This window comes from Phyllobates terribilis, unplaced genomic scaffold (genome assembly GCF_046119375.1).
Source record: "Phyllobates terribilis strain yellow unplaced genomic scaffold, ASM4611937v1 Scaffold_1__5_contigs__length_1240528914, whole genome shotgun sequence".
NCBI classification, from domain to species: Eukaryota; Metazoa; Chordata; class Amphibia; order Anura; family Dendrobatidae; genus Phyllobates; species Phyllobates terribilis.
In genome coordinates, this window is record NW_027362761.1 from 1,045,354,410 (window position 1) to 1,045,374,213 (window position 19,804).

General features: G+C 46.4%; 1 protein-coding gene across 28 annotated transcripts in view; it reads right to left on the bottom strand.

Annotated features, from left to right (window-relative positions):
* The window catches only part of SORBS2 (sorbin and SH3 domain containing 2), a 417,459-nt gene that overhangs the window by 316,701 nt on the left and 80,954 nt on the right, over positions 1-19,804 (bottom strand). Inside the window, exon 1 of one of the 28 annotated variants that reach the window (XM_073645320.1) lies at positions 7,533-8,745. The exons of the other annotated variants lie outside the window; for them this stretch is intronic. The gene's annotated coding sequence lies outside the window, so the exon portion shown is untranslated. Of the gene's footprint in view, positions 1-7,532; positions 8,746-19,804 lie in introns of those variants that run through there. 28 annotated transcript variants of the gene reach the window in all.

A 19,804-nucleotide genomic window follows, 5' to 3' on the forward strand; every position in this document is an offset into this window, starting at 1 on the left:
CTAGCCAAGGGCTCCTCTTGTTACTGTCACAAGAAAAGGCTTAAGGTTTATTCTTGTACATGAGTAAACTATAAATACTGGACGTAAACTCTGAAATCCTACAAGCTCTAACCCAACTATGCCAAAAGCGTACTCATACACATAAGGTTACTATCGGCATATCCTATTGAAAAGTCAATGCTTTAGAGCCCTCCTGTCCCAACGATAGAAAATTCAACACCATTTCCACATACCGGATGCTTTGTTATGCCACGTGATAGGGCATGGTCAGAAGTGTTTGGCTGTAGTTTGTTTCCCTACAGGCCAAAATACACATCAGTCTGCCATCAGCCGAACGATCATTTGGTTGACAACTATCTACCCCGACTACCACATACACAGAAATACTCGGCCGAACAACCCCATGTTCTCTATAAGAGAGCATCTGCCAGACTTCTCTGCTCAGCATCTAATCTGCCAAAGAACAGGAGAATTGGCCACTCGAAATCCAACGAGTTGGATCCTTCTTTCCCCCCGGACAGATAATGTAAGAGTCGGGAGCACCCACACTCAGACTGCCTCCAACGCAGACTTCTTGGTGAACCCAAAGGACCCCATTAATTTAAATAAAAGATGTATACCAGCCACCTAAAAGCTAAAAAGACTTTTGCCATATGTATGTGTAGCACCCTGAGGGCTCGGCTGCTACAGGGGTATTACACCTCAAGCCAGAGGTGTGGTATTCCACTCCCGGGTAAGGATGGAGTGTGGAACTGAGCTAGTAGGCTGCATGCACTACATACATCCCATTTCCGGGGGACAGAACTACGGTACTCCCACCAGTTTATGTGCAGGTACGACAGCGTCTGTCCCTGGCTGGAGTGGGAGGGGGGTGGAACATCCCAGTAGTGTAGGGGCAGATAGGGGGAGTAGTCTGGGTAAAGATAGGAGCTCATTGGGTGCTGGTCACCTGAGCTCATACATAGAGGGAGTATATAAGGTGGGCACCATCTTAGAACAGAGTTCAGTCAGAGTTTAGCCTGAGGAGCAGAGCAGAGGAGCTCAGCCAGGAGGGCTGACAGGGAGCTGTGGCTCCGGCTGGGCCCAGCTCCAGAGCAGAGCCTGCAGAGGGAGAGAGGAGAAAAGAAGGACCTAGAGAGGAGACAAGAAGGGAACCCCAAGATCCCAGAATAAAGACAAAAGGGTGAAGGGTTGGCGGACAAGGGTACCGGATCCCAAGCTGGCAGAGGCCAAAACCAACCTTAGCCAGGAACCGGAGGTCGTGGTCAGGATCTGCCACGACCCTCACCAAATCCACTAGAAAGGCACACCGAGCATAGGGTCAGGGAGCCCAGAGGAGGCTTGACCACCAAGAGACCCGAGGGAGCCGGCCAAAAGTGGAACCCTGGTGGGAACGGCCAGAGGAAGGGAGAGTCAGAAAGGAGCTCAGGACCACGCTCCGGAATTGCCTGGGGGTTGGCCGAGTCCAGGACCTGGTGGACGCAGCACGGCTCGGGTGGTCACTCAAGGCCAGAGTGACCAAGAGAACACCAGTAAGTAAAAACCCTGAACTGCATCTCCTGACTCTGAATCTTCTTTCTGCATCATCACAACCCCCATCATCTACACCTGCTGCCCTGAGGCCATACCCCTCCCGTTGGGGGTTATACCATCACTGCTGCACATATACCACCGGCCTCAGTGGACTGCTCTGCAGCGGCGGCTTCAAAGCCGCACTCAACGGGTGGCGTAGTCGACAATCAAGTTAACATCTGCTGCCTTAGACTGCCACTTAGTTTGACACCCTGGGCACGGACCGGGTCACCGCCACAAGGACTACTACCCCCATCGAGATCCGGCTCCGGGTATCCCCTACAGCACTGGCCCAGGGGGCGCGTCAACTTTTGGCGTAGTCGGCAGGATCACGTGCCCGCAACCATCGGGTACTGCGTGCCTGAAGAAAAGTTCGCATTTACCTCAAAAAGAAGTCTCCCGCCGGTTCCGGAGGGTCCCCGCCATCGGACGCCATCTCGGATCGGTTCCCGCCATTTGCCCGTCATCTGCAGTCTTTTCCCGCCATCTGCAGTGTTTCCCGCCACTGGGAAGCGGTTCCCGCCATCTGAGAAGATTTCCCGCCCTGGCAGAGCGGACGCCATTATGGGCGTGCCAGAGGGTGGTAAGAGACGACCTCCCATCGTGGGCCAGGACCAAGAATGGCGCCAAAAACGAAGACCGCCCCCACCAGCAGAGACTGCAATGATTGAGGTGTCCATCAGCGTGGGGGGTCTGCCCCTGGAACTGACAATCACCAAGTTGCCCGAGGACCGCCCTCAATGTGGGCGGATACAGAACAAAACAGAGAAGATGGGTGCAGCCTGGAGGAGTCTGGAGGAGCCGTACCCGGAGATGGAGGGAGAGGCAGGCAGCACCGACCCAGTGGTCAGGAGCCTGTTGCAAGCGACAACCCCAGAAGGCCTGGTGGAGATCCTGGCGCAGCTCCCCAGAGATCGGGAGCATGCACGGACCGCACTGGAGGGCTTGGCTCAGAGGATGGCCCGAGTGCAGCGGGACGTACTGGCCGCATGGAGCAGAGAGATGGCCCAGCAGGCTGGAACCCGCCAGCGAAGCACGCCACCCACAACAAGGAGCATGTCCGCCTCTGAGGACGGTGCAGGAGGGACGACAGCCGGAGACGACGCCGCGGAGGGAGTTGAAGAAAAGGGAGCAGGTAATGGGGACGACAACATCCCGTGCCCGATGGTCGCAAGCCTGCCCCAACTCCCCGTCGCAGAGCCCGAGACCCCACTCACCACTCACGTTGCTGCATCGTCACCGCTCCAAGCTAGGCCTCAAGCGGCAGGAGCCGCGACCACGCCCCCTGTGACGTCACGCGCCTCAATCCTGAGCGCGGCCAAGCAGGAGACGCCACTGGCCTGGTCGCAAGGCCGAGTACCCCCGGGCGCCGCAGTACCAACAGCGCCCTCTACCTCCACTGAGCCACCGGCCTGGTCGCTGGGCCAAGTAACCCCGGGCGCCGCCGTCTTCACGGTGCCCTTTACATTCAGGGTGCCCCAAGCCTGGTCGCAAGGCCTGGTGAACCCGGGCGCCGCCACCACAACAGCGCCCTCAACGTCCACAGCGCCACACCTGGGTGAAGACCTATTTGCCCAGCACACATGCCCGGATGGGCAGCCCTTTGTGTGGCCACCGGAGTTCCACCATCCCCGACTCCGGAAAGAAAGACCTCTGGATGAGCCCCTGATCCCGGCTCCGGCGCCCGTCAAGATGACCCCGCTCTCGTTAGAGGAGGCGCAGTTTGAGTGGGACCCCGCAGGAGAAAACCTCATCGGCTTCACCCAAGAGACCCGGGCGGCGGCAGCCCAGCGAGCAGGAGGATGCCGTTACTAGAGAACGGTAAAATAGAACTGTATATATTTACCCGTATGGGTATATGCCATGCTGCTTAAGTAAAATATAGTCCCCGTTGGGACCAGCAAATTGAACTGTTACCCGTGTGACCCTATCCCTTACCAGGCTGAGGACTGTGAACAGCCATTCCTTAATCCCACTGGTCGAGGACTGAGAGCGGCCATACCTCCCCTTGTATATAGTTGCGCTTTCTAAGGCGCCCCCTACTGGTTTTATAGGAAAGCTGTGTTTTTCTTGAAGAGACTGTGGCACTTCCCTGGTCACAATTTGCACAAGTGGCCAGAGGTCAAAAATGTTTTATAGGAAAAGTTTTATTATGCTGAAAGAGTTAATATTATTATATGATGTGTCCGTAACATTTGATGCTGGTAACATTATAAGTAAGAAGTACCTCCCATAAAGGGATGATTGAAGGATAATGTTTATAATGTTTTATATGTTTATGATGTTTTGAAAAAATTGTATGTTTTTGGATGTTTATTCTTTTACAGCCCGAGGACGTGCTGTGATTTACCAGGGGGGAATGTAGCACCCTGAGGGCTCGGCTGCTACAGGGGTATTACACCTCAAGCCAGAGGTGTGGTATTCCACTCCCGGGTAAGGATGGAGTGTGGAACTGAGCTAGTAGGCTGCATGCACTACATACATCCCATTTCCGGGGGACAGAACTACGGTACTCCCACCAGTTTATGTGCAGGTACGACAGCGTCTGTCCCTGGCTGGAGTGGGAGGGGGGTGGAACATCCCAGTAGTGTAGGGGCAGATAGGGGGAGTAGTCTGGGTAAAGATAGGAGCTCATTGGGTGCTGGTCACCTGAGCTCACACATAGAGGGAGTATATAAGGTGGGCACCATCTTAGAACAGAGTTCAGTCAGAGTTTAGCCTGAGGAGCAGAGCAGAGGAGCTCAGCCAGGAGGGCTGACAGGGAGCTGTGGCTCCGGCTGGGCCCAGCTCCAGAGCAGAGCCTGCAGAGGGAGAGAGGAGAAAAGAAGGACCCAGAGAGGAGACAAGAAGGGAACCCCAAGATCCCAGAATAAAGACAAAAGGGTGAAGGGTTGGCGGACAAGGGTACCGGATCCCAAGCTGGCAGAGGCCAAAACCAACCTTAGCCAGGAACCGGAGGTCGTGGTCAGGATCTGCCACGACCCTCACCAAATCCACTAGAAAGGCACACCGAGCATAGGGTCAGGGAGCCCAGAGGAGGCTTGACCACCAAGAGACCCAAGGGAGCCGGCCAAAAGTGGAACCCTGGTGGGAACGGCCAGAGGAAGGGAGAGTCAGAAAGGAGCTCAGGACCACGCTCCGGAATTGCCTGGGGGTTGGCCGAGTCCAAGACCTGGTGGACGCAGCACGGCTCGGGTGGTCACTCAAGGCCAGAGTGACCAAGAGAACACCAGTAAGTAAAAACCCTGAACTGCATCTCCTGACTCTGAATCTTCTTTCTGCATCATCACAACCCCCATCATCTACACCTGCTGCCCTGAGGCCATACCCCTCCCGTTGGGGGTTATACCATCACTGCTACACATATACCACCGGCCTCAGTGGACTGCTCTGCAGCGGCGGCTTCAAAGCCGCACTCAACGGGTGGCGTAGTCGACAATCAAGTTAACATCTGCTGCCTTAGACTGCCACTTAGTTTGACACCCTGGGCACGGACCGGGTCACCGCCACAAGGACTACTACCCCCATCGAGATCCGGCTCCGGGTATCCCCTACAGCACTGGCCCAGGGGGCGCGTCATATGGCTAGCATTAGATGACTAGTCATAATTAGCTCAACTTGGTTAGGGTAGGTCTATAATCTGTGACTACAGCTTAGCTCCAGTGCCTACAGGAGGTCTGGAGAAGTCCAAGACACACCTCCGAACTCGTGATTGGTTCAGATTGCTGCTCTTTGCTTACATACTGCAGCATTGGTTTTTCAATTCTGTATATAAATATAAGCCCCCCCAGATGTTGTTTCAATCAGGTTTTCGTTGCTGTGATATTTTATCCACTGAAAAAAAAAATAAAAAATACTGGATACTTGAAGAATACCTCACTGACAAAGTATTGCAGTATACAGTTAAACGCGTGGTCTCCTATGAAGTTCAGCATGTGGCTGCACTTCACAGGAGTACCGAGATGGCATCGGAGGGGGCTTTCAGAAGGGCCCTGGCTGCAATGGTAACCCACCGGTGCTCAGCGATAAAGACACATGGAGACTATGGGAGCTGGTACACGTGCACTGGCATACACATGATTAATAGCAGCGATCAGAGCTCAGCTCCTCTCATTGCTGTTAGACACAGATGGTACATAGCTGACATCTACTGTGTGTGGAGAGAGTTCATCTCCTGAGTCCTCTGCTCACATAGACACCCCAACAATGACGTAGTTACATCATACTGCATTAAGGGATTTTAAACATCTAAAACAGCACAGCACATAAATCTCCAGAGTCTTTTCATTTTGCACTGCTCCATACCAGATCCAACCTATAGAAAGATGTGGCAAAGTTTTAGGAAGAAAGAAGCCATTTTTTGGTAGTCCTTGGCAACCTGTTTTCTTATGAAGACAACTCATTACCATATTCCCTATACCAACATAAGAAAATAAGGCCACGTGCACACGCTGAGTATTTGGTGAGTGTTTACGGGTATGTGCCCACGGTCAGGAGCCGCCTGCGGCCCCGACTCTGCGGGATAGCCGCACGGTTTCCGCCCTCATTTTATAAAAATGAGCGACGCGTTTTTTTGTTTTTTTTTCACATGTGGACTTTCCTTAAAGATGTTAATCTATGGGGAAAGTCCACTAGTGGACCCGCAAGAGAAATTGACATGCTGCGGGTCTGAAAGATGTGACGCATGTCCGTGTCCGCCAGTGATCCGCAGGTGCACAGAGACGCATAGTGGATATGTTGTAACATCTGGACGCTGCGGGTTTGACGCTGCATAGACAAGTAGCTTCAAACCCGCAGCGGCTCCCGACCGTGGGCACATGCCCTACCACAGTATTTGTAAGCCAAAATCAGGAGTGGAACAATCAGAGGAAAAGTATAATAGAAACATATCACCACTTCTGTATTTATTAACCACTCTGGCTTTTGGTCTACAAATATTCAACGTGTGAACGTGGCCTGAGTGAAAATACACTAGAAAATACTCAACATCTGCACGTGGAGTAATAAAGAGGGGAAAGGGGGGCTTTCCCTGGTGGTAAAATGAGAATCTGGACTAGCAGCAATGCGACATCAAAAATTTTGTAATATTTATTGCTCACTTAATAGAATGGGAAAAGTAATGCAGGTACGGAATGAATGTCCTAGCTGCTGTAGGATTGTGGTGGAGCATGTAAATAAATGTGCCCAAATGCTACAGACGCCATCAAAGTAGAAAACATTCACCCTGCAGAGACAGAGCATCAGTACTGAGACTTGTGTTATCAGCCTGTAACCCTCACAATGCCAGATGAGGGCACAGCAATCTGTCTTGTGTGTGCGGCTATGACAGGTATAAGGAAGCAACAGATCACACTGATAAATGCCACCCAGCATGTCACTATGTAACCTTGACCTCGGAAAGGTCAAAGCGAAGATGATGGAGCAGTGGCATCACTCTTGAAGCAACTCAACAGTATCTGAGGCTAGTTTCACACTACCATTTTGGAATATGTTACAGCTGCATGGTGTTATAGTGTATCAAAAAAAAATGCAATTAAAAAAAAAAAAACAGACATGCAAATGTAAAGGAATACATTTGCATAGTTTTTCTACAGACTTTAAAGTTGTTGTTTTTTTTTTTTTTTTAATAAAAAGGTACACGTCTAGCTTTCATTTTCTTTAAAGATAAAAATGCTCAGCAGACTACTTTAGAAAAAAATGATCCAAACGGAAATACGCACAATATCCCTTTGAACATCCGTTTCGTCCGTTATGTTCTATGCAAACAACAATCTACTTAAATACATTTTATTCTGGCTCAAATAGATACATCCAGGACACTGCAAACAGGTTGTAAGGAACTAAATGTGTCAAAAGAGTAATAACAACATATAAATATTTACCCATGAGCACATATCACATACAGGTCGGGCAGCATGCTTTACCTATCAGGAAACAGAGTGTGACATAGCTGTACCCACCGGACAGGTGCGTCAGGGAGACGTGCAGCTCAGGTACTGGTACTACTGCTATCAGGTACTGGGATCTCTTGCTCTCCAGGGTGCAGCACAGTATGGTTATCAGGTCCAGGTGTTGTTCTTGACTGAACAGCTCAGGTGGCAGTACTGCTATCAGGCACCACTGTTACTATCACATTTTCAGTCCAAGTGTAATGTCTCCTGGAGATACAGTGTCACAGAGATGGGAACTGTTCCCAGGATACTGGTATTGTTGCTCTCAGGTATTATTGAAGCTCCCAGGTTCAGTGCCGCTCCTAGCTAATGAGCTCAGATCCTGGTGTAACCTTCTGTGTAACTCTGAGCTCTGCTGCTCAGGTGCTGACTCAGCTCTCAGGTACTGCTGTAGCTCCCAGGTTCTGCTGTAGCTCAGCTCTCAGGTACTGCTGTAGCTCCCAGGTTCTGCTGTAGCTCAGCTCTCAGGTACTGCTGTAGCTCCCAGGCACTGCTGTAGGTGTGCACTCTGCTGCCCAGGTTCTAGCTCAGCTCTCAGGTACTGCTGTAACTCCCAGGTACTGGTGTAGGTGTGTGCTCTGCTGCCCAGGTACTGCTGTAGCTCAGCTCTCAGGTACTGCTGTAGCTCCCAGGCACTGGTGTAGGTGTGCACTCTGCTGCCCAGGTTCTGGCTCAGCTCTTAGGCACTGCTGTAACCCCCAGGTACTGGTGTAGGTGTGCACTCTGCTGCTCAGGTTCTGGCTCAGCTCTCAGGCACTGCTGTAACTCCCAGGTACTGGTGTAGGTGTGTGCTCTGCTGCCCAGGTACTGCTGTAGCTCAGCTCTCAGGTACTGCTGTAGCTCCCAGGCACTGGTGTAGGTGTGCACTCTGCTGCCCAGGTTCTGGCTCAGCTCTCAGGCACTGCTGTAACCCCCAGGTACTGGTGTAGGTGTGCACTCTGCTGCTCAGGTTCTGGCTCAGCTCTCAGGCACTGCTGTAACTCCCAGGTACTGGTGTAGGTGTGTGCTCTGCTGCCCAGGTACTGCTGTAACTCCCAGGCACTGGTGTAGCTCAGCTCTCAGGTACTTTGGTGCAGCTCAGGTACAGTCCCACCGTGCAGCAGTGTTTCCAGTCTTGCTGTGGGCAGGTAGTCTGGGGAGCGGTGTCTCAGCTGCTGGAGTTCACAGAGCTGGGAGCTATTTGCAGCCTGCTCAGACGCTGAGTGCATGCAGTGTGTGCACAGAGACCTCCCTTTCTTCCTCTCTCTCCAGGGTCTACCTATCACACCACAACATGCCAGCCTGCTGCTTACTGTGTGACCGGGAGAGCAGACCCCAGCATTATACCTATCACTGCCAGGAACTATTCACTAACTGGGGATCATGTGCAATACACACAAACTACAGCAAAAGTCCAACTGTTGCCTACTATGGCAACAATCAGATTTCCCTGGAAAATCACATCTGTGATCATGTTTTCTCCATATTAATTTCAAGTAAGGAAATAGAGGCCACCTGTATACCAAGAAGTGCACCTGAAAAGCAGCATGGGGCGTGCCACACTACACCGCACAACGGCAAAGAGGGAGATGTGTAAAAAGAGGTGCAAACAAAGAGTTCAGCAGTTACTATGGCAACCAGTCAGTCGCTCTGAAAAATAACCTTTGAATTTGATTTGTTGCCATGTGCGACGATTCCGCTAACCTCTCTGCCGCCCAGTGACCACGTCATCATCAGTGATAGACAATTACCCTCTAAGGCTGTGTGCCCACCATGAGCTTTTGTGAGTTTTTGAAGCTGTGTAATTTTGCTGCACAAGAAGCAGAGCGTCTTAGGCTATGTTCACACACGTTGTGTTTTTCAGTGTATTTTGCTGCAGATTTTTTATGCAAAATATCTGCTGCGTTTTGCAGTACCATCAAAGTGAATGGGAAACCAGAATTCTCTGTTCCCACATCTTGTGTTTTTTGTTGCGGATTTTGTGCCTTGGTTGGGTTTTTGGAAAATAGAACATGTCACTTCTTTCATCATTTTTTCACCCATAAGAAGTAATGAGTGGTGAAAAAAACGCACCAGAAAACGTGCGTAAATTTTTTCAGCGTTTTTTCAGTGTTTTTGATGGCAAAATAGAATGGGGCTCGTTTTTTTTTTACAGAACTTTATGTACATGCATAAATACAGAAGGACAGTGAAAAAAACACTGAAAATGCGCAGCAAAACCTGCAGAGTTGACACAGCTGATTTCCTGCCAGAGATCAGTTTTGCTGCAGATTTCTGACTGAAAAAAACACAACATGTGGGAACGTAGCCGTACAGTTCCAGCAAAGTGGATGGGATTTATAGAGATCTCCTGCCCTCTGCACTTCTTTTTAATTCAGTGTAAACTGACTTGCGGTGCGGGTTTCATATCCGCCAGATGTCAATTTCTCCTGCGGGAGTTTTCTGTGTGGATTTTCCCCATAGACTTGCATTGGGTGTAGAAATTCCACAGGTAATAAACGCACATGCATTTTTAGTGTAGTCCGCTGCAGAAACGCATCAAAAAGGCATATAATTCACATCTAAGCTTATCGTGGGAACGTAGCCAAAGGCTACGTACGTTTCCACAATGAACTTTTGGTGAGTTTTTTGATGTTGCAGACTTTCTGCACCATTTTTGCATCCATTAAGTAAAATAGGTTACTTGCATTTTTTCAAAAATGCGCAGCGTAAAAAACCTCATAGTGGGAACATAGCCTAAGACGTTCCCACAATGAACTCTTGGTGCGTTTTTGACGCTGCGTATTTTTGCTACTTCAAAAAAAGCAGCTTCTTACAGTTCCAGCAAAGTGGATGGGATTTATAGAAATCTCCTGCCCACTGTGCTTTTTTCTTACTCGGCGGTTACTGACCTGCGGTGCAGGTTTCAAATCTGCACCATGTTAGTTTGCCTTGAGGGTGCGCTGAGCTTTCTGTGTGAATTTTCCCCATAGAAAACATATATTTTTATTGCGTTCTTGAGGCAGAAACGCTTTACAAACGCATGCAAAATAACAGGAATTATCAAAAACAAAGCAGCTTTATTTAAAGCATAATACACCAACAAGAGACAAAAACCTGCAGTGTCAAAAACACAATAAAAACGCATGTAAAAAATGCAATGAAAAAACACAAGCAACCTAATTTAAATAATATGTGCAGAAATGCTGCACCGTCTAAAACTCAACAAAACTCATAGTGGGAACGTAGCCTTACTCTGCCCACAATAACCACATGTGGGGCCCATTATACTGTATGGAGGACTATGTGGGGCCCATTATTCTGTATGGAGGACTATGTGGGGCCCATTATTCTGTATGGAGGACTGTGTGGGGCCCATTATTCTGTATGGAGGACTATGTGGGGCCCATTATTCTGTATGGAGGACTATGTGGGGCCCATTATTCTGTATGGAGGACTATGTGGGGCCCATTATACTGTATGGAGGACTATGTGGGGCCCATTATTCTGTATGGAGGACTGTGTGGGGCCCATTATTCTGTATGGAGGACTATGTGGGGCCCATTATACTGTAAGCAGGACTATGTGGGGCCCATTATTCTGTATGAAGGACTATGTGGGGCCCATTATTCTGTATGAAGGACTATGTGGGGCCCATTATTCTGTATGAAGGACTATGTGGGGCCCATTATTCTGTATGGAGGACTATGTGGGGCCCATTATTCTGTATGGAGGACTATGTGGGGCCCATTATTCTGTATGGAGGACTATGTGGGGGCCATTATTCTGTATGCAGGACTATGTGGGGCCATTATTCTGTATGGAGGACTATGTGGGGCCCATTATTCTGTATGCAGGACTATGTGGGGCCATTATTCTGTATGGAGGACTATGTGGGGCCCATTATTCTGTATGGAGGACTATGTGGGGCCCATTATTCTGTATGGAGGACTGTGTGGGGCCCATTATTCTGTATGGAGGACTATGTGGGGCCCATTATTCTGTATGGAGGACTATGTGGCACCCATTATACTGTATGGAGGACTATGTGGGGCCCATTATACTGTATGGAGGACTATGTGAGGCCCATTATACTGTATGGAGGACTGTGTGGGGCCCATTATTCTGTATGGAGGACTATGTGGGGCCCATTATTCTGTATGGAGGACTATGTGGGGCCCATTATTCTGTATGGAGGACTATGTGGGGCCCATTATTCTGTATGGAGGACAATGTGGGGCCCATTATTCTGTATGGAGGACAATGTGGGGCCCATTATTCTGTATGGAGGACAATGTGGGGCCCATCATTGTGTATGGAGGACAATGTGGGGCCCATCATTGTGTATGGAGGACTATGTGGGGCCCATCATTGTGTATGGAGGACTATGTGGGGCCCATCATTGTGTATGGAGGACTATGTGGGGCCCATCATTGTGTATGGAGGACTATGTGGGGCCCATCATTGTGTATGGAGGACTATGTGGGGCCCATCATTGTGTATGGAGGACTATGTGGGGCCCATCATTGTGTATGGAGGACTATGTGGGGCCCATCATTGTGTATGGAGGACTATGTGGGGCCCATCATTGTGTATGGAGGACTATGTGGGGCCCATCATTGTGTATGGAGGACTATGTGGGGCCCATCATTGTGTATGGAGGACTATGTGGGGCCCATCATTGTGTATGGAGGACTATGTGGGGCCCATCATTGTGTATGGAGGACTATGTGGGGCCCATCATTGTGTATGGAGGACTATGTGGGGCCCATCATTGTGTATGGAGGACTATGTGGGGCCCATCATTGTGTATGGAGGACTATGTGGGGCCCATCATTGTGTATGGAGGACTATGTGGGGCCCATCATTGTGTATGGAGGACTATGTGGGGCCCATCATTGTGTATGGAGGACTATGTGGGGCCCATCATTGTGTATGGAGGACTATGTGGGGCCCATCATTGTGTATGGAGGACTATGTGGGGCCCATCATTGTGTATGGAGGACTATGTGGGGCCCATCATTGTGTATGGAGGACTATGTGGGGCCCATCATTGTGTATGGAGGACTATGTGGGGCCCATCATTGTGTATGGAGGACTATGTGGGGCCCATCATTGTGTATGGAGGACTATGTGGGGCCCATCATTGTGTATGGAGGACTATGTGGGGCCCATCATTGTGTATGGAAGACTATGTGGGACCCATCATTGTGTATGGAGGACTATGTGGGGCCCATTATTCTGGGTGGAGGACTATGTGGGGCCCATTATTCTGCGTGGAGGACTATGTGGGGCCCATTATTCTGTGTGGAGGACTATGTGGGGCCCATTATTCTGTATGGAGGACTATGTGGGGCCCATTATTCTGTATGGAGGACTATGTGGGGCCCATTATTCTGCATGGAGGACTATGTGGGCCCATTATTGTGTATGGAGGACTATGTGGGACCCATTATTCTGTATGGATGACTATGTGGGACCCATTATTCTGTATGGATGACTATGTGGGACCCATTATTCTGTATGGATGACTATGTGGGACCCATTATTCTGTATGGATGACTATGTGGGACCCATTATTCTGTATGGAGGACTTTGTGGGACCCATTATTCTGTATGGAGGACTATGTGGGGCCCATTATACTGTATTCTGGCCGGCCCTCGACTTTGTCAAAGTTTTTCATTTTGGCCCTCTGTGTGTTTGAGTTTGACATCCCTGATTTAGAGGAACAAACAGAATCCATGTGGAACATATCCATTTTCAACATTTTTGTATACGTAAGAAGAAGGGACTGCTATGGGGGATTATTATGGGTCTGTATGGGTTTTGTTTTGCGCCAATTTTTATAATGTAAGAAAAAGTTCTGCATGGAGGATCAATGAGGCCCCTCTGCTTTTGTTTCCATTTTGTACATAAATTCCATTTTTCTTTTGTTTAAATGGAACAGACAAATTGAACGTTGACCCTGCATCCGGCCAAACACCTCCCTGTCCACCAGCAATAGGGGCGGATGTGCAGCACCTGACTATGGCCACCATACAGTTGACCGAGCTTTCCTGTTCAGCTTTGCAACTGAGCACTTCCACCTCTTCATGAATCAGGAGCGTCTGACTCCAGTGTGCCCCCTCATCAAGACCGGTGTGAAAAACGTTGGCCTTGATGAATCAGGGCCAAAGTCTCTTCATCCTCCTAAGCCTCCAGTTCAACATTCAATTTCAATGGCAAAGACCGAACATCTAGACCAATATATTATGTCTTACAGAACCTCGCTAAACATAAAGCTGGGGCTACATGGCAGCAAATCTCAGGCAAGTTATGCACCAAATAACATTTTACAGCCAGCCAAATTGCAGTATCATGCGACTTACATTGAAGGCTATGAGAGAGTGGCGTGTGTCCTGACCATTGTCATAAAATCAAACACATTTGGAAACAAATGTGTCGCATTTGTGGTAGATCGCAATTCACAAGCACCACATGGTAGGAAATTATTAGATGATTCTGCAGTTTGACACCATCTCTTAATCTCAATGTTGCTCGATGAATGTTACCGTGTAGCCTTATCCTTAGGCTAGGGCAGGGTTCCCCAACTCTGGTCCTCAAGAGCCACCAACAGGTCATGTTTTCAGGATTTCCTTAGTATTGCTCAGGTGATGGAATTATTGCCAGTGCCGATGATGGAATTATCACCTGAGCAATACTAAGGAATCCTGAAAACATGACCTGTTGGTGGGCCTTGAGGACCGGAGTTGGGGAACACTGGGCCAGGGTAACATGACAGTATAAAAAATCTGTCCGTTTTTCATCCAGAAAAGTGGTACGATTTTTTTCTCACTTGTCATCCGTCTGCTGTCCATATGTAATCTGTTCTTTTAACTCAGCAGTTAATAACCATTTACAGTTTCCTATGCTACAGCATTGTAATGTATCCGAAAAAACTGATGCCATTCTGTGGCTCCGTATGGCATCAGATTTTTTTCTCACACCCATCTGATTCCAGAGTGAAACTGCAGCATGCTGCCATTTTTTCCACAGCCAGCACTGCCCAAATGGATAACACTGGTCAGTGTGCTAGCTCAGGGTTCCCCAACTCCAGTCCTCAAGGCCCACCAACAGGTCATGTTTTCAGGATTTCCTTAGTATTGCACAGGTGATGTAACTATTGCCTGTGCAGGTGATGTAATTATCACCTGTGCAATACTAAGGAAATCCTGAAAACATGACCTGTTGGTGGGCCTTGAGGACTGGAGTTGGGGAACCCTGTGCTAGCTGATAAAAGCCCTCATCCGATTTATATGGTGGTGTGTGGAAGCCCATAGTCACACAATAGTCAACTGTGGATGTGCCATGATGTGGTGGTGACAATGTGCGATAAGTTTTAGGAAATGTGAGAACACTATCACAGTAATTAAAACAAAAAGTGGACTGACCAAATGTGTGACAGGGTTACTGGTATTGGGGTCGCAGCTGTTTTACATGGTACAGGCAAGTTAAATTGGGCAATGTGTAGCCAAGCCTCATACCTTCTGGTGGGACAAAGTTTGTGCGTCATAATGTTTTGGGACCTACTAATTGGAAGAGGAGCCCAGGAAGTCAGCAGGAATTAGGAAGTTTGCACAGCTCTCGTCTAGGTGTTTTTCTTTAGATCGCCACTGTGGGCAGAGTTTAGAGTTTTCAGATCTTTTCACCTAATTCATCATTTATGAATTTATCATTTTTGAAAAGTGGAGATATTTTTATGTACGCCACAAACTTTGTCACAATTTTTTGCTACAATTTAGTGGAAAATGTGACCTTTTGCGTTAAAAAGTCGCAAAACAGGTTAGACACTGAAATATAAAGCATTTTTATAAACAATTGATTTTATACAAAAATTATGAACCACATGCGCCATCTTGATGAATTTGGCAGAAAAAAAAACATAGGCAAATACGACAAGACAAAAAATGATGAATCGGGTCCAATATGTTTTAAGGTGCAAAAAAAAAAATCCAAGTAAAAAAATAGAAAAATTGCCTGTAAGAAATGCTTTGCATCGATAACATCCGAACTGTAAAACTATCATGTTATCTATAGTGTATATTGAACACTGGGGAAAAAAAAAAGAAAATTCCAGAGTTGCTGTTTTTGTTCATCTCACCCCCCAGAAAACAGTAATAAAAAAAGTCATATATGGTATACTGCAAAATAGCACCGATGAAAATTACAATTTATCCTACAACAAAAAAAATCTCATACAGCCTTGTCAAAAGAAAAATAAAATGGCTAGGGGGCTGATTCATTAACTGGATTCGCTGGAGTACAATGTGCCCAATAAATTAAGTCCATCTGTTAGCCAGCATGTACCACTGTCAAAAATGTACTCCAGTCATGCACTGGAATACATTTCTGAAGTAAGCTATGCCATTAAAGTGGCGTAACTTTTCATGAATTTGATGGACGAGCGTAGTCCCACCCTGTCCCACCCATGTTACACCCATATTGGCATAGCTGGCCAGGACTGGCGTTTAAATATCAAATGTCGCAATATTGTTTTGCAACTTCCGACTTGTGGAAAAATATTAAGGTGTTTTACGATAGAATTCCCTTAATGAATTGCCCGCTATGTCTCCTTATGGCAACACAGTGAAACATAAAGATTGCTGAAATCATATTCACCACCTTGAATAAATTTAGCATGTCAATTTATATGAACGCTGTAAAAAAATGCTGAGAATCAATTCCAGAATTGCTGTTTTTTTTTAATTAATTCTGATTCAACTGTACAGACACGTTATAATAAAGAACATTTCAATAGCAAAGTAACGAGTAATTTGAGGCGTAGAAGAAGGGCTTGACATAAAGTTCTGCTGCCATATTTTGAAGAGATTGTAGCTTCATTTCAGGTTTTTGAATGCTTTTTATTTTCAGAAGGGTAACTTTGGAGGATGCAACTGGATAAAAATATTTCTGCTGCTATGACAACCCAAAGTGAGCGATATCTCTCCAAAATAAAGAGTTTAATATGTGAAAAATATCAGAAGGAGCTCGCAGTCGATACTGAATCCCCACCAGTCTCTCCAGTAGGAATGTGTTGTATTTGAAGCCATATTTTCTGCTCCCGTGGCAAAGAATTGTTTAACATTCCCAGTTAATTGAACATGATCATTACTTGGAAGATTTCATACTTGACATTCTTGAGGAAGTGTTTGTACGGACTGGCTGTGGGCCATTTTGTTTTGCTTTTGTTCAGCAATTGTAGCTTTGTGTTTAGGATCCCAGTGTTGTGAACACGTCAAAACAACCTGGCTCTTATTACGTATGACACCACTCTGTCTGGTTCTTACTTAGATTTAATCATTCATCTTGTCAACTATTTTTGACTTTTTGTAACTGGAAGCTGATGGCGTCTTACTTCTGTCATCAGAAACCACTGGCTATTTTGTGACATGAAGGCTCGTGTATGTTCCCTGATGTAACCTGATGGTATACGTAGGCCGGCAGATATACTGGGAAATTATATTTCTTCCCCCCATAAGGCTGCTGATTGCTTTTTGTAACAGATTTTTTTTTCAATGTAGTGGAAACTACTTATCACATCTTTCCCACCTAATAATCCATAAACAAAGCTCATTCGCAGTCAGGGCCGGCCCAAATGTATAGGCGAACTAGGCGGCTGCCTAGGGCGCCGACCCTAAGGGGGCGCCAGAGAAAAAATAGAAAAAATTATAAAAAATCTTTTCAAAAGGCAAAAAGTTTTAGGGATGGAAAGAAAAGTGTACATAAATTTTTTTACCATAAATTTAAAAGAAAAACCGTTGAGCTTCAATTTACGCACGGAAAGGAGGTGCTAAACTACGGACGTGAGTCGTTTGCATCGTCTGCTGACAGGTGTTTGATCCCACGCGTTTATTTTGCTCCTAAGTTTTCAAATGTTGGCAAAGCAAACAACCAAAAATGCACACACTACACTAAGGGGGCGCCCGAGAGAAAAAAATATGTATACTTAAAAGGTAGGTGTACCATATGGCCTATTTATACGTAGTTTGGACTTTAGGTACTAGGTACTAGTTGGCGATTATATTGATAGATGTCATCAGCAGTCGATGCGGCTAGTGGGAGGAGTCTGTTTTGATGCATTGGCGTAGACTGCCTGGACTGATAGTCAGGCCAGCTAAGGCAAGGGAGATAGTATCTACGTTTTTTGCATATCGGCGCGCGCGATTATAATATTTTCGAGGTATGTCTCTACTGTTTGCATGCTTTATCATGTGAGCCATTGCTGTTATTTTGTATATTCATTAGATTCATTGTTCCATGAGGTTTCATGAATGCAAATAGAAAATAGGAGGTTTTTAGTAAATTTTTGGCCTAGGTTCTAAAGTGTTAGGCGCTGCGAGGTAGGTATATTGTTTTGATTTTCAAAAATATTGGAAACATTGGAAATTGTTAAAGAAATTTGTGGTTTTTGTCTTAAAAGTAAAATCGTATTATATAATGTTCAGATAACAATTTTAATCGGCGCGTTAACTTTTAGGTAAATGCTGTGTGTTGTAACGAGTCATGGCTGATAAGAAGAAAAAACTTTCGGGGTTTCAGAACCGTAAAAGAAAAGCTGAGGAGGCGAAATCACTTTCAAAAATCAAAGGGTCATTTTTAAAATATCTAAGCAATAGAAATGAAGACGCGGAATTCCAAACTTTGGAACAACAGGCTTCTGTTGCCTCGGAAATATCGAATGTGGAAATAGAATTTGTTTCTCATGCTGAAAATAGTGAACTACAACCATCAATATCTGGTGGTAGATCTGATCAAAGTACCAGTACTGACATGGAGGCTGGTACATCTATAGAAATACTACGCAAAGACTATTCAGACGATCCCGCTACGTGGACCGTAATCAATGATGACTTACGCCTAGATGTAGTAAAACTCGGCCCCACACAAGTTAAAGATTTCGATTTTCCTTTGGACACTAATCGTAGAAAATTTTCTTGTGTTCACTATAAACGTCGTCTTGTCAATGGTGAAAGTCTTGAACGCAATTGGCTAACGTATTCTATTCAGAAAAATTCAGTTTTTTGTTTTTGCTGCACGTTGTTTCCAGACTCATCACTTCAACTAAGAATCATCAAACGCTCAGCCTTAGGTACTGATGGTGTAAATGACTGGAAAAACATATCTGCTATTTTAGCCAGCCACGAAAAAAGCAAAGATCACATGATTAGCTTTCAAAAATGGAAGGAACTCGAAAATAGACTTAAGATGAACAAGACCATTGACGAAGAACACTTACGCAAAATTGAAGAGCAAGAAAAATACTGGCATCAAATTTTAGAAAGGTTGATAGCTCTAGTGAGGGTACTAGGTACGCAAAACGTAGCGTTCCGTGGATCAAATGATGCATTGTTTGCATCTAATAATGGGAACTTTTTGAAATTTGTGGAGTATTTGGCTATGTTCGATCCCGTCATGTGTGAGCACATTCGGAAAATCTGGGACAAAGAGATTCATGCACATTATTTGGGAAAAGCAATACAGAATGAGATGATTCAACTGCTAAGTAATGGTATTCAGGAAAAGATTCTTGACAATGTCAAAACTGCAAAATACTTTTCTGTAGTGCTGGATTGTACTTCTGACGTGTCTCATGTTGAACAAATGACTATCATTGTTCGGTTTGTTTCCACATCAGAAGACAAAAAGTTTGAAATTAAAGAGCACTTCTTGGGATTCATTCCTGTTTCTGATACAACTGGAGGTGGTTTGACAGCCGCTGTCTTGAACAAATTTGAAGAACTGTCGCTCTCTGTGGACAACTTACAAGGGCAAGGCTACGACAATGGGAGCAACATGAAGGGAAAAAACATTGGACTGCAAAGACGAATTTTGGACATAAACCCACGTGCATTCTTTGTGCCTTGCAGCTCCCATTCTCTAAACTTAGTGGTCAACGATGCCGCTAAATGTTGTTTTGGAGCGACAACTTTTTTCCTGTTAGTTCAAAATCTCTACGTATTTTTCTCTTCGTCAACTCAGCGTTGGGAAGTACTCGTGCGTCATTTGCCATCTCTGACTCTAAAACCTCTAAGCGAAACAAGGTGGGAAAGTAGAATTGATGCTCTGGCCCCCCTCCGTTACCAATTGAGCGAAGTCCATGATGCCCTAATGGACATAGCAGAAAATATTAGTCTCACAGGAAGCTCTGGAAATGTCTCCCTGCTAGAAGCTCAAGGTCTTGCTAAACAAGTTGGAACCTTTTCTTTTGTTACATCTGTTTTAGTATGGTTCAACATTTTGTACGAAATCAATTTGACAAGTAAGTTACTTCAGTCACAAGAAT